The following is a 14,807-nucleotide window of genomic DNA, read 5'->3' as shown; positions in this document are numbered from 1 at the left end:
GATGTTGATTTTGATGAGAAAGAATTCTCTCACCTATTAATTTAGAATCATGCTGGAGTGATCATGGGATTGTACTTCATATAGCACATCTAGATGAAAAGCATCCATAGTTCTTGCACACTTCCACGTCAGAGATGTGTGATATGAGGTACAATCTTGAGGTCACTTCAGCATTATTCATTAATTAATTTTCACTTCCTTTATTCTTGAGAGTTATACCTTTGAGTACGGGAATACAGTCCATCTTTTAGTGTTGGACATATAATTAATATGGAAAACGTCATCGTAATGGATCATTTCTAATGAGAAAGTTAATTTGGTGTAAGATTTGGTAGACCATTGCCGTCGAAATGCACCCGCATATCAATCGCAATTTGAAAACTTTAAGTCCGAAAGTGGTACTTGTTTAACAATTCCCACCACAAGCATGACTCCAAACGGAAGTAGCCATACTATAGAACCAAATTACGAAAATACCATTTAATGATCAGTTGGATAGATTAAGTGGATCAGGTCCAGATTTAATCGACCTAGATTTGTGACCGAACCCGATAAGACTAGATAAAACTAGGGGTATTCAACCGGGTAACTCAGACTTGATCGAAATCGGTTTACCAGGTTTTGATCTGGCTTGGGGTAATCCAAAATCGGGACTGATCTCAACTGGGTCTGGATTCAACCCGGACTGGTTGCATTGAGGTGAACCTAAACCCTACCTGTAACCTGTGAAATCGGGTTGAAATCGGTTCGGTTTAGGTCCAGTCTAGATTTGACCCATAATTCATTAATTTTGTAAAAAAATGTATTTTTTTTCATAAAATTTAATAATATTTACAAAAATTACAAACTATAATTAGAAAGATTGAACATTAAATAACAATAATTTCAAACCATAATTACAAAGATTGAACATTGAAACCGGGTAAAAAATGATTGGGTTCATGGTTCTGGTCTGGGTTTAAAGATAATTATCAATTCTAGATAGGTCCGATTTCGGGCACCTTAACCTGAGATCGAACCAATACTCATTGGTTTGGTCTCGGTCAAGGTAAAAAAATACTTGATTCGGTCCAATTTTCCTGTTCCGAATTTTTTGAACACCCCTAGATCAAACCCAAAACCGATGGGATAAGAACTGGATTGGAACTTTGTTGGATTGGTATTTTTATAGGATCTCAATATTATGATCAAAGTTTGATCCTATAACGATTGGATTGGCTTCAAATTGTATTAAATCTGATTTAATATATAAAATATAAAGAAATGTCATATATTTAAACAAAATATATTACTTAATTTAGATAGTAGATGGTATTTTATGAGATTAGCGCCTATTGAATCAGGAAATGAATCGGATAGATTATCCAATGGGATCCTTATTGAAATTCGAATTCTTAATCCAAACCCAAAGTTATCATATTGGACTTTGTGTCTAATTCGATCCACTTACAGTCATATTTTGGTTCATCTAATTTAAAGATCAATTTAATGGGTTTTGTAGGTACAACTTAGTTCGATTTGGGGTCAAATTAAAATTGAACCAATAAAAGTCGGCTCCACTAAATAAAAAATCAGAATTGGACTGAATTGTCCACAAAACCAAAATAAAAGTAGGATTGATTTAGTTTGGTTATCCGGGTTGCCAATATCCTGTGAACTTGCTTGGAAGAAACATATTTTTAATAAAAATAATAAATATAAAATTTCATATAATAAGTCATTAATCTATCCATAAAAATTCATTAATCTATTCATCAAAAGAAAAAAGTCACTATCATGGCTGACGTCTAACCGACACGTAAATGCCAATATAGAACAAGTTCCCGAGAAGCATTTTCATGTCCTAACTCCTAAAAAGTAGTAAGTAATTAAGGGTTCAGCTCTTGTGTTGGTTCACTTCTATAAAGCCTCGAATTGAGAATCGAATTAAATTGATTGATTCTACATTTTTTTAACTCAAAATTGAAATGTAAGTTGATCCAAACCGAACCAAACCAGTAAAAAATTGTCTGATTAGTTTGATTTTCCGTTTGAGTCAGGCCAAGTTGTAATCCTAATTTTGTTTAAGTGTGATCGGAGGGCACATGGTAAGATGCATTTAAAACACCTTTCGGAAATAAGCATTTGACTTTGTAGGTGTTTTTGGTAGGGAAAACAATTGAAGGCTTTTTTAAGGTGTATTAATGCCTTTTAATGTGTGCACAAAACATTAATGTTGTAAACCTGCTACAGTGATTCAACATAACAGCCATGTAAAACACAGATCAAGCTGCAAATTTGCTTTAGAGAGACAAATCAAGTTGCGGATTTCCTAACTAGTTACCTTACTGTCATTGGTAGCGTTAGGTTGAATCCTTTAAGCCTCCCTAGTAGTCTCAAGACCATCATATGTAAGAATGTCTACGAGCACGTCTATGAAAGAATGTAAGCTTCTGTTTTCGGGTTGGGGGTTTGCCTAACCACCCCCTCCACACACACACACACACACACACACACACACACACACACACACCACTCTCCTCTTAATTTAAAAAAAAAAAAAAAATTATGACAACCTAGTAGTAAATTTCAACTTTAACGAGGGTATATTGGTAATTCTAGAACACGGGATGAGTTACTCTATTTAAAAACCCCTTGGCCGTGCCCGTGCTGAACAACTACCAAAAAAATCGAAAAATGGGAACGAAAGAAAAGACCCAACAAACTCTTTCTCTTCTCTTACTCTTCCTTCTCCCATTAATCTCATCCGTCCATCTCTCAAATTCCAAATACAACGACGATGATTTTATTCGTAAAAGCTGCAACGCAACTTTATATCCTGATCTCTGCTACACCTCGCTCTCCCCCTACGCCAACGCCGTTGGACAGAGCCCACCACAGTTGGCGTGCGTAGCCGTCTCGGTCAGCCTCTCCAAGGCCCAATGCATGGTATCCTACATTTCAAAACTCTCTCACCAAAACAACTCAGGAGCCGAGCCACAAGCCGTAGCCGCGCTGCACGACTGCTTCACCACCTTCGATGACGCTGTTGATCTGATACGACGCTCGTTGCATGAGATGCGTACTCGTAACAGTACGGTCGAATCTTTTAGGTTTCGGATGAGTAACGTACAGACGTGGATGAGTGCTGCTCTGACAAATGAGGACACGTGTTCAGATGGATTTGATGGAGTTTCGGATGGTCCCATTAAATCTGACGTATGTAATCGAGCTTCGAAAGTCATGAAAATTTCGAGCAATGCCCTCGCGTTGGTTAATAGCTATGTTGCTAATGAAACGAACGCAACTGGAACTCCTTGATTGGAGACATCTGACCGTTTGATTTAGTGAAAATTAGTCAAATAAATTATTGTGGCCGTTTTGTTTTGTGGAGATGATTGTAGTTGGATTTCTTTGTATTTTTCAAGGGTGGTTAATTTCTGGTAGGAAAAAAGAGTTATGTTGCAACAAATCGTTGACCGAGTCAACTCACTCGAGTTAGTTGGATCATACCTGTTGGCGTTTTAAAAAAAATACTTAAAAGGTGTTTTAGAAATACACTTCCCTTACTAACTTAATAAGATTTCAAATCTTACTAAGGATCGTTCTACTCACATGGATTACCACATTGGCAATCTAGCACCATAACCTACCTGATTTCATGGAAAAACTCAATTTCATAAAAATAAAAAAAATCCTAAAAAATGGAATTGTTCTGAGTCTCATCCAAGGTGTTGAAAAGGATAGTTGCCAAACTCTCAAATTTAAAATTAAAATTCAACAATGAAAAACAATTTTTTCAAAATTCTTAAAATTTTGTCCTTCACATCTTTGTGCATAGGATTATGTTTCTGGATGCGCCAATGTGAATTCAAGAGCCTTAGTAAGTTTTGAAATCTTTTGAAGTTAGTCAGGCTAGTTTGACTTATAAAAGAAAAACACTTTTTTAGTAAGGAATGTTTCATCTTCACACCAGTTTGGCATAAAAAAGCATATAATCCATTGACACAGTTATAGAAACTTTTATTTTTTTTTTCAAAAACAGTAATTTTTCATCGTTAAATTTTATTTAAATGTGGGAGTTCAATAACCGTACTTTTCAACACCTTTGATCAAGCTCAAAATAGATTTTTTCAATTTCTTTAATCTAATTTTTCTATGAAGTCTAGAAGGTTTTGCTATTGGATTTCCATTTGGGCCAAACGACCATTTCTAAGATTTCAATCTTATTAAGTTTGTAAGGTTAGTATGGTTTAAAAGAAAATGAACTAAGCAAAAAAGAACTTTTTTTCTTTTTTTCCTTCATTTTTTTCGTGATTAATCATTTTAATTTTTCCTCTTCAACTTTAAGATTTTATTTAGTTCAACCTTCAAACTATTAGGCAATATAAGATTTTTGTAGAGGTAAGATGAATGGAATTTTGAATAGAAAAAAAAGAAGGATTTTCTACAAAAGGATTAAGACAAGGTTGAAAACAATGGATTGAAAATGAGGTTGCTTTATTAAGAGAAATTTACTGTAATAACTTGAAGACAATGAATTTTGCACCCTAGAGATTGAAGAAGATGGCATTTAGGTCATTTGGCATTAGGCCATAGAAGACCATGGTCAAGATGATACATCATCGGTTTGAAACACATTTCTAAAAGTGGAGGATTATTATGTTCAAATGTCCCTCTCATTCTCTATGTCAATAATGTCCTTTCATATGTAAGTGTTATTTTACTTAGACTTTTAAATAATATATTTGTTTACCTTTTGGGAAACTCTAATATCGTAGAAAGCGAAAAGAAAATCATTGTGTACAATTCGCTCCAAAAAAGCCAATATGATAGTAAGATGTGGAGAGAGGAAAATAAAATCATTGTGTACTATTCACACTCCAACAAAGACTATGACAGTGAGATGTGGGAAGAGAAATATAGATTACCATGATAATGAATTATATGGGTGACCTCATTCATTCCCTAAGTAAACCATCCCTATCAAAGTAGTATTTCTCTTCCAATTTCCCCAAGTTGGATTAGAGTGTTAATCGATCATGTCATATATTAGAAATTCCCTGAATGAAAATTGAAAGTAAAGCATGGTGTGGGGGATAAAATTGCATGCCACAAGATGACTACAAGTGGAACCATTGTGATTGGAGTCCGAAAGGAAATACCGAGAAATATGAGCTTGTATCCTAAGTAGGTATGCTCAAACTTTGATCTCTAGGGATATAAGCATGGAGGTTGAACTACAGATGGGTGACACGAGTTTGAAAGGAAACATCGAGGAATTTGAGCTTGTATCCTAGATAGGTACGCTCAGAATTCAATCTCTAGGAATATTAACATGAAGGTTGAATCTCATATGGTTGACAATTCACTTGAATAGGTATATGTATAGCAAGAAACCCAAAAAAAAACATAGATACAAGGACAAGTAAGAAATTATGACTCCAACTTGGGGAGGATTATTGTAAGAGAAATCAGGGAGGAATCTCATGTTGGATGAAATTCTAATTAGGGTAAGTTCATTATTTGGTTAAGGATTGAAAGCTAGGTTCATATATAAATAAGGGCATAAATCACGAAAAATGATATGCAATCTCTTTATCCTAAAACTCTATCAAAATGTTTTTCCACTAAATTGAACATTAGAGAGTTTGGTGTAGGTAAACCCAAGAATTTGGTGCAACAAATCTCCTATCCTTTAAGGTGAATTCAAGATTTTGTATCCACACTAGGGGTGGCAATAGGTCAAGTCATGTTGAGGTAAGGATATTACAAAAAATTACCCAACCTAAATCCAATCCATTTAATAATCATGTCAAAAACTTAAACTCGAACCCAACACATTTATTAAATAGGTAACCCAGCTGTAGGGACAAAAAAAAATCACACTTATTGAGATTAGTAAAATTGTTAAATCAAGGCATTCAGATCTGGTTCAACCTGATCCCAATCTGATTAAACAAGTACCATGGGTGTGAGCCATACCCCAATCGATTCAGCCAAAAGGTATCCGACCCTTTAACCATGGCCCAAGGTAGTTTGATCTATATGTTGGCCGATTCCTTCACCCACTTTCAACCTCAAGGAGGTTTAGCCTCCCATGGAGTCGACCCTTTCACTAAACCAAACCTCAAGATGGTTTGGCCTCTTATTGGAGTCGACCCCTTCACTCTTCCAAAACTTAACGAGTCCTCCTCAAATAATCGACTTCTTAATATTTTCATGTGAAGGAGGTTCGACCTTCTCAAGGAGTCGACCCCCTTGATATTTTCATCTGAAGGAAGTCTGAACTCTTTAAAGAGCCGACCCCTTACTATTTTCATCTGAAAGAGGTTCGGCCTCCTCAAGGAGCTAACCCCTTGCTACATTATTTGACCTTTCTCTCAAATACTAAAGTGATTTTACCAAGTTTTGTTAACAGCAAGTACTACTACTCCTGTTATTTCTTCTTCTTCTTCTCTTGTTCCTGCTCAACAACTATTGTTGCTGCTTTGTTTTCTTCTCAAGGTCCTGTTCAGCAGTTATTACTACTTATTTTTCTTCTCCTGTTCCTACTCCTACTCAGTAGTTACTACTACTACTTCTTATCCTCTTGTTCCTGCTTAACAACTTATACTATTGTTGTTATTTCTTCTAATGTTTTTGCTCAGTAGTTGATACTATTACTGTTATTACTTCTACCACTCCTACTTTTGGGAATTATTCTAAAGAGATTGATACACTAAGGGAATTGTATGAAGTTACCCAAGTAACAATATAATAGAGTATTACAACTAATCACCATAAAGCTATCCAAGTAGCAAAGGGCATTACAATATGCACTACCACCAAAGTAAAATATACATGATGCCCGACAAAGTTGCAGACACATAATTTGACTAAGCCAACTTGAGGAATTGAATAGTCACCGAGTTGGAGTAGTTACATATTTAATGCCACTCATAAAGGTTATAAGAATCATGAAGAATATGTCTTCTTTATCATCAAATCATCATGGGATTTTATCACCATAAATGGTAGAGAATAAGGATGAGTGGTTACAACTGAGTTTACTACCTCCTTTAACGAGTCTAAATTATAAATAAGGAGATTTCTCTCATTCAAAGTATGATGTGCAAGCCACATATAATACTCTTACACTAGTTCTCTTCTTCTTGCTCTGTAAGTTAACTATGATATAACTTGATTATCGAAGGCTCCTTGCCCGGCATCTCATTGGTGTCTTTTTAAGTTAAGGCGACACCAAATTGCAACAAAAAACTTAAAAGCTTCATCGGAGAAGGTGATCGAAGTTGTCCATTATTGTAATATGTATCCCGAGGAGGAGTTAATCATTATTTGTAATACTAATCTCAAGGAAGATCTGATCATATATTATAACATGTATCTCAAGGAGTGGGAGATTTGAAAAATCCCCCACATTGACCTAACCCACATAATAACCCGTTCAATAATATTATAATCTTAAACGTGAAAAAAAAAGTTTCATTTCCACCACCAAAAATAAAATATCATTACTAAAAGGAAGGTCACACAACCATAAACCAATATCTACCAAGTTAAATTAAGTATCACGGGACATAAATTAAGCATTTTTCAAAAAATAAATTTTAAAAATTAAAGTTCTTAGAATTTTGTCCTCTACATCTTTGTGGCATCAGATCATGTTTTTCAATACCACACGGTGATGTAGTGAAGAAACTTTTCCTACTACTTAATAAGAAAAGAATTATTTATTTCCCAAACTAAAGCTTAATCCTTAATTATTTGAGAAATATCTTTAAACACACTCTATATTTTATAAAATTAAAAAAAAAAATATTATGAAAAATTATGCAAAATTTCAGTAAAAATAATTAATTTTAAAAATCCTTAAATAATTATTGATATTTGATATACCTCTCATATCATGCAATATGATCTGATTGAAGATAGTTTCAAACACATGGCTGGACCAAAGATCAGTTCAATATGTCAATACTTGGTAGATGCTTTGGTCTTGTATAAGCATTTTTTTTATGACAGGAGTTTCGAGCTGTAGGCCTTACTGGCAGGGGTGATGCTTTTGGCCTCTTAAAGCACCATATCTCAACCAAATCCCTTGGATATATGTAATACCCCACCTAAGGTCTTGTTTAAGCATGTGAGCTATATTGAGAAGAGAAATTCAAGTATAATTGGTTAAGGATCCAAATGGGTTTGAATATTTGGTCCTAGATCCATAGTAGACCCTCTCACGTGAACCACATCCTCATTTAGGAACTGGTTCACACGCGTCATGATATTAGTTAAATTGGACCATCGAATCAATTCTAGTTCACATGTTGCTTAAATTTGGATGCCAATCATGCGAGTTCACGGGCCGAAAAGCGAACTGTTTTTTATGACTCTTCTAACCTCAAACAACGTTTGATTATTATCAACAAACTACGGCTGAGATGGGACAAAAAAAATGGTTTTCTAATTACCGCTAGTAACGTGGAGTACGTTGACGTATCAACTAACAGTAACGCTTTACCGACATCTTGGAAACTGTATTTAACACTGCGCTGACGAGATAATCATAATTTTCTTTCCATTAAAAAAAAAAAAATGCAGAATGACACAAATGAAGACACAACGGTGGGACAAATGATGTGGTGGCGTGCACATAACTGTAAATGTTTTTTACTCGTATCTCATGGAAAAAATACCCACGGTAATGTGCATGACACCACATCATTGTGTCACCCCTGTGCCTCCTTTTATGTCACCCCACACAACTCTTAAAAAAAAGAATTGTGATGAGATTCACATTGAGATTTATTGGGATTCTCACATTTATGATGTGGGGTGCGCATATAATCATAGATGTGTTTTCTCGAGATACAAGTAAAAAAAGTATTTACAATTATGTGTGCAGCTCCACATGCAATAAATCCAATGTAAGAAAAAATTATGAAACGATTAGCCAACTTCAAAATTTTGAAGGAATCCTTTGCATTGATTTGCATGTGGCATTTTCAAAGAGGTATTTCACATTTTGGTAGAAATGTAAGGACATGAAATAAATTCAAAATGTCACATGTCTAATAACGAGGAGGGTTCTTTCAAATTTTGAAGCGACCTACCCAAACCCAACCTAGGTACGTCCCCTCTCTCTTGCTTTGATTCTAACATAGTCTCGAGATTTGAAGTAGAGAGGATCAGCATGTCTTCTTTCTAAGCACATTAATCTCCAACTCTTTGAGTTTACCATAATATACTCCAATTGGGTTTCCTTCCAAAACATAGTCCATGGACACATTTACAAGCTTCAAATACCTAAAATCGTGTCTCTGTACAATTTGTGGCGTTTCTATTGGAAGCAAGTCCACTCCTCTCTAGGTTCTTATGGTTATTTGTTCTTGTAGAATGTGTTCATCTCTCTCGTAAGAGAATCACGACAAGATAAGAAATCCAAACCTTTGATTTCTCCCCAAACCATGGATTAGATCGATTTTGGATTAGATGAAATCTTAATTGGATTCAATTCAATGGTTTATTGATCCAATCAAGTTGAATTAGATCTAGGTCATAGTGTACAGATTTCAAATCGATTGTGGTTTGATATTGATCCAATATCGAATCAATCCAATGCTAGTCCTACTAGAATTCCCTTATTATTTTACCTGTTTTGTGACATATATATACATTTTTTTTTCTCCAAAATCCATTTTTTCATTTTAAATTAGAAAATAAATAAATAAATCCTTATAGTCAACTTTAAGCCTCAACAACAAGATAAGTTTTTTAAAGAAAGATTATGGAAGAAGATTTTTAAAAAGAAAAATCAAGATTTTTAAACGAGGAAAAACCCCCCCCCCCCCCCCCCCAACTCAAAAAAAAAAAAAAAAAAAAAGGGTAGAAGTTGAAGTCTTGAAGACAATAGATTTTAGGATTTGGGATAAAAAATAAAAAGAATGGATATTGGTCATTTTATGGTAGATATACACTCATAGATGATTGCACATGATGGGTATGCCATCAGTTAAAAAAAATCATTGGCTACTGTAATTTTCACCAAAACTTGGAGTAGCTCACAATGACTTGGATTGGGTAATTTTTGGGGTCGGATTATGATTGATCCAAGACTAATCCAATAAATTCCTGAACCAGTTGAATAGATCCATATAAATCAAAGGTAAGGAAATTGTTAGAGACTGATACCACTAAAAATTATGGGTGCAAGTTAATTGAACCGAGAATTGAACCAATCCGTGAATTTTGAATTGGGTTGGTTTAATTTTAATTAAAAACGGTTCGATTTTGGGTTAAACAAAATAAGAATCGATAGGTTCGGTTCGATTTTCGTTTCAGGATTTATAAATAATCGAACCAAACTAAAAACCAAACCAAAATCAATTTTTTTAAAATATAAACCTAACCCTTTTCTACTCGTCTCTCTTTCGTCTTTACGGTTGCAACTTGTAACCACAAACTGCCACCGATGGTCACGGGGCCATCGGCTTCTCCTTCTCTCTCTCTCGGCCTGCGGTTGAGGGCGTGCGACTGTAGGTAACTCTCAATCTCTCATGGAAAGTGGGTTTTGTAGTTTTGGTCTTTTGGAAAAAAAAAAAAATTTTCATAATTTTTAAAAATCCAATCGATTTTTTTTTTAATTAATCTAATTTTTTATGTGTTCCATAATCTTGCTTTTGGGTTTTTAATTTTTCATAATTCATTTGTTTACATAATTTTTTTTGATAAATTTGTGTAAATTTTTTTTTTACAACTCATGGAATCAAATCGAATTAAGATTGGTTTGGGTAGGTTCGATTCTAGACTAAATTGGCTCAGTTCTGATTCCCATATAATGGAGTAAACTTTTGTCGGTTTGATTCTAATTTTGCTCTAAAACCAACCCAAATCAAGTTGCACTCCTACTAAAAAGATGTATCACATTGATTTCATCATTAATGTAACAAGGGTAATCTAGTAATTTTATTGCTTTTTATAAGGATGGATTGGTAATTTTGAATAAAGAATTCGCCTACTTAAACCCCTCTCAACCAAGCGCTCTCTGTACCAACTCTTCAGTCTCAAAAATGGGCAAGAAACCGAAGACCCAACAAGACCTTTCCTTCTTCTCCCTGATCTCAGTCGCAGCCTTTCTCTATCTACTCCCAGCAATCTCAGCCGTCCATCTCTCAAATCCCAAAATAAATGCAACAGATTTCATCCGTACAAGCTGCAACGCAACTTTATATCCTGATCTCTGCTACTCCTCGCTCTCCCACTACGCCAACGCCGTTCAACAGAGCCCAGCAGAGCTAGCTTGCATCGCTGTATCGCTCAGTCTATTCAAAGCTCGGCTCATGGTCTCCTACTTTTCAAAGCTCTCTCACCAAAACAACTCAAAAGCCGAGCCACTAGCCGTAGCCGCGCTGCACGACTGCTTCAGCACTTTTGGTGACGCTGTTGATCAGATACAACGCTCGTTGAAGGAGATGCGTACGACTCGTTTCAATACAGGCGAATTGTTTATGTTTCGGATGAGTGACGTACAAACGTGGATGAGCGCAGCTCTGACAAATGAGGACACGTGTACGGATGGATTCGATTCTGTTTTGGATGGTCCCATGAAATCTGACGTCTGCAATCGAACTTTGAAAGTCAAGAAAATTACGAGCAATGCCCTTGCGCTGGTCAACAGCTATGTTGCTAAGGCAGCTAACGCAACGGGAACACCTTGATTGGCAATTTTTGGCCGTTGGATTTGGTGGGAAATAAGAGTTATATAAGACTTTTATTTTTTTTTTAAATGTTTGCTGAGTGAGTGATTGTATATTTTGTGGCTAGGGTTTTGTTTTGTGCAGATAATTACGTTTCTTTGTATTTTTCGAGGGTGTTTATGGAAGGAAAAAAGATTCTGTTTCAAGTGTGAACAAATAATTAAGTGTGAGTCAAATAATTAAGGAAAAAAGATAAAAGTGGTATATTTAGCTAAAAAGAAATCATAAAAGTCGAAGAGCTTGAAAATCATGAAATATTTAAAGAAAATCAAGGGATTTTTTTTTTTCCGAAGATGAGGGTATTTAGATAATTTTTCATTAGCCTAAAGGGATGACTGAAGTCAAGAGGGGACATATCATCATTTGAAAATACTAGGATATCTCACCCAAAATTATATTAATCTAAAAAAAAAAAAATACAAGAATATTATTGTATCAATCTCCAACACACTAATGACCTAGTGACATATGTGTAGAAAGAGAAATACGGTCTACTTGTTATTTATTTTTTGTTTTTTTATCACTTTGTATTTTGAAATAAAGGAAATCTATTAATCAAGTAGCCAAAATTTCTCTACCCACAAGTCACTATCTCATCGATTCATTGTTGGATCCTAGAAAAGTTGATAAAGAAAATCAAACATTGCTTGGGCTTAGAGAACTCGTGCAAGGTGACTCCATTCAATATGGGGTAATATATGGTACTATTTATACTTAGGTTTGTGGGATCCATATTAAGATGAGTTTACATTGAAGCCTCTAGAGGATAAAATCAGCAACTCATCAAGACCTTACACGTGTTCTGTTGAGAATAAGAATTGGAGATTAGAGGAGATTTCAAAGATCAAATGATACATAGGATGAGCCAATAGTCCAGTTATGATTGTTAGAAGAGCAGGTATGGATCGAAGTCCGTCCTGATTAGCAAGGTAGACCAAATCTAAGTTTCTTTTCAAGTTGAATGTTTAATCTAACTAGAATTGAAATAAACTATAGATGAACATGCCCAAAAAATCTCAATTGACTATCTCTTTCTTTATTTTTTACTAGAACTATTCCCATATATATATATATATGTTCATTTTTAGTTTTATATTTTATAATTTTTCTACTCATCCATCTCAGCATTGAATGACTCGTCTGAGATGACTTGGTCTTGTCCATGGACGAGAAGAGATCTCAAAACGAGTTTTAAAACCATGCCACCAATGGTATCTAACAACCTATCTCATCAATCGTATCTCTTAATAAGGAATTTTAATTTTTTATCCAAAATTTTCGAAATTCCATAACTTACATATTACAAGTTTGGTTTGGGGCAAAAATATTGAAATTATAATCCTCTCAAAAAATATTATAATAATATTTTAAAAATTTTTAAATACTTTTAGAAACTGGGTATTTTACAAATAATAAGATTTACATAGAAGAGATACAATTATTTTGTCTGATTTTTATTTTTTAACAAAGTCTTTTTTTCTACTTTTATGTGCAAATAATTATTATTGACAAATCACAATTAACAATATTAACTGCACAATAAATCATGCTTAAAATTATGGTCATCCTCATAAAAAAACAATACATGCTAATAATATTAATCATATAAAAATTATTTAACATAATGATTTAAATGAATTGCTCATGATTTTTTTGACTTCAAGGAAATTTTCATGAGTTTATGAATGTTAAAAACAATTCAATTTTTTTGAGGACGATATTCAAGATAAGGATTTTTCTATATGATTGGATTATTCCGTTCGGAATACTAAATTTGATTTGGATGAAATCCAATTAGATGCAAATATTCCCTATTGATCCCTATTCCAACATGATTTGCATTAAATTAAAGGTGTTCTTTTAATTTCCTTGTATGTCTTTAACAACATCAATTAAAGCTTAGTTATCCTTGTTACTCCCCCAAATCCAACACAAATTTCAAGGATTTCTCTACTAGATCTTAGGGTATGATAAATCATCCTATCTCATTTTAATATATAATAATAAATAATAATTCTTGATTAATAATTGGAGCACTACAAAAATATAAAATGTCAAGAAACGAAGAGAGTGCAGAAGATAATAACAACCATAATTATGATCTATAATATCCAAGTTTCATAAAAATTAAGTCTCACTAATTGAAATAAAAATTATAACTATGTAACAATACTGAATACAAATCGATGGACAATGCCCAAAGATAAGTGTCTCAAACTGAAACATAAATATCCTAAACTCTAAACATTATTCCAAACCGATGGAGGTGATTGCTCATCGACACCCTCAACCCCAGGTACCTCATCCTAAATCTCTTCCTTAAAGACGGGCTCCTCAATAACCTTATAATTTGCGAATCTGAATGTTACGGTGAGTAACGGGAGTTAATAAGAAGTTTACCATTCTAGCATTTAACCACAAAATACAACGTATAATCATATTGAAATTTAAATTATATAGATTTTGATATAACATAATATTCAAATAAAGACTAAAAGAAAAACAATAAAGTAATTTAGATAAACATCAATTTTATCAAATAAAGTATTATCATTTCTAATGGTGTCCTTGGATTTTCCAGGATTAACTCCTATCAATTTTTTTGTTATATGGGCAATCTTAATTTTAAATCTTCGTGATACACATAATATGATGATCAATTATCCTAAGATACACGTTCAAAATTTAAAGCGTTACAATCCATCCATGAGCATAGATGAGAACTCTAAAAATCAACATGTTCAAGTATACCTAAATTTGTAAAACTTTAGTTGCCATCTTTATATTATTGAGTCAAATAAACATCATTAGAGTTGAAGATCTGTCTAAAGCAACCTCAACTTACCATGATGAGACCATCTCTATGGAATAAATCTATTCTTTGGAATGGCTTAGCCGGTCAAGAGTTGGTCCAACAGCGATATGATTCATCTCCTGATTGAGTTTAATTGGTTGTGATTTTTGTGGGACCCATTGATTATTTGTTTTAATCTATATATTTTATTTTAAAGTGGACCCATTGATTAGATGATTATGTTAAGAACATGGAGAATCATGAGAAGATAAATAAATAAT

At 33.9% G+C, this 14,807-nt stretch overlaps 2 pseudogenes; both read left to right on the top strand.

Moving 5' to 3' along the window:
• Positions 1-2,599: 2,599 nt before the first annotated feature.
• On the top strand, positions 2,600-3,479 carry LOC147410060 (21 kDa protein pseudogene; annotated as a pseudogene).
• Positions 3,480-11,019: 7,540 nt separating this feature from the next.
• Positions 11,020-11,878, top strand: LOC147410059 (21 kDa protein pseudogene; annotated as a pseudogene).
• The last annotated feature ends 2,929 nt before the right edge of the window (positions 11,879-14,807 follow it).

The sequence above is a fragment of the Akebia trifoliata genome, chromosome 2, assembly GCF_017979445.1.
Source record: "Akebia trifoliata isolate Shusen 1 chromosome 2, ASM1797944v1, whole genome shotgun sequence".
In the NCBI taxonomy this organism is placed as follows: domain Eukaryota; kingdom Viridiplantae; phylum Streptophyta; class Magnoliopsida; order Ranunculales; family Lardizabalaceae; genus Akebia; species Akebia trifoliata.
This window is presented reverse-complemented; position numbering and strand designations above follow the sequence as displayed.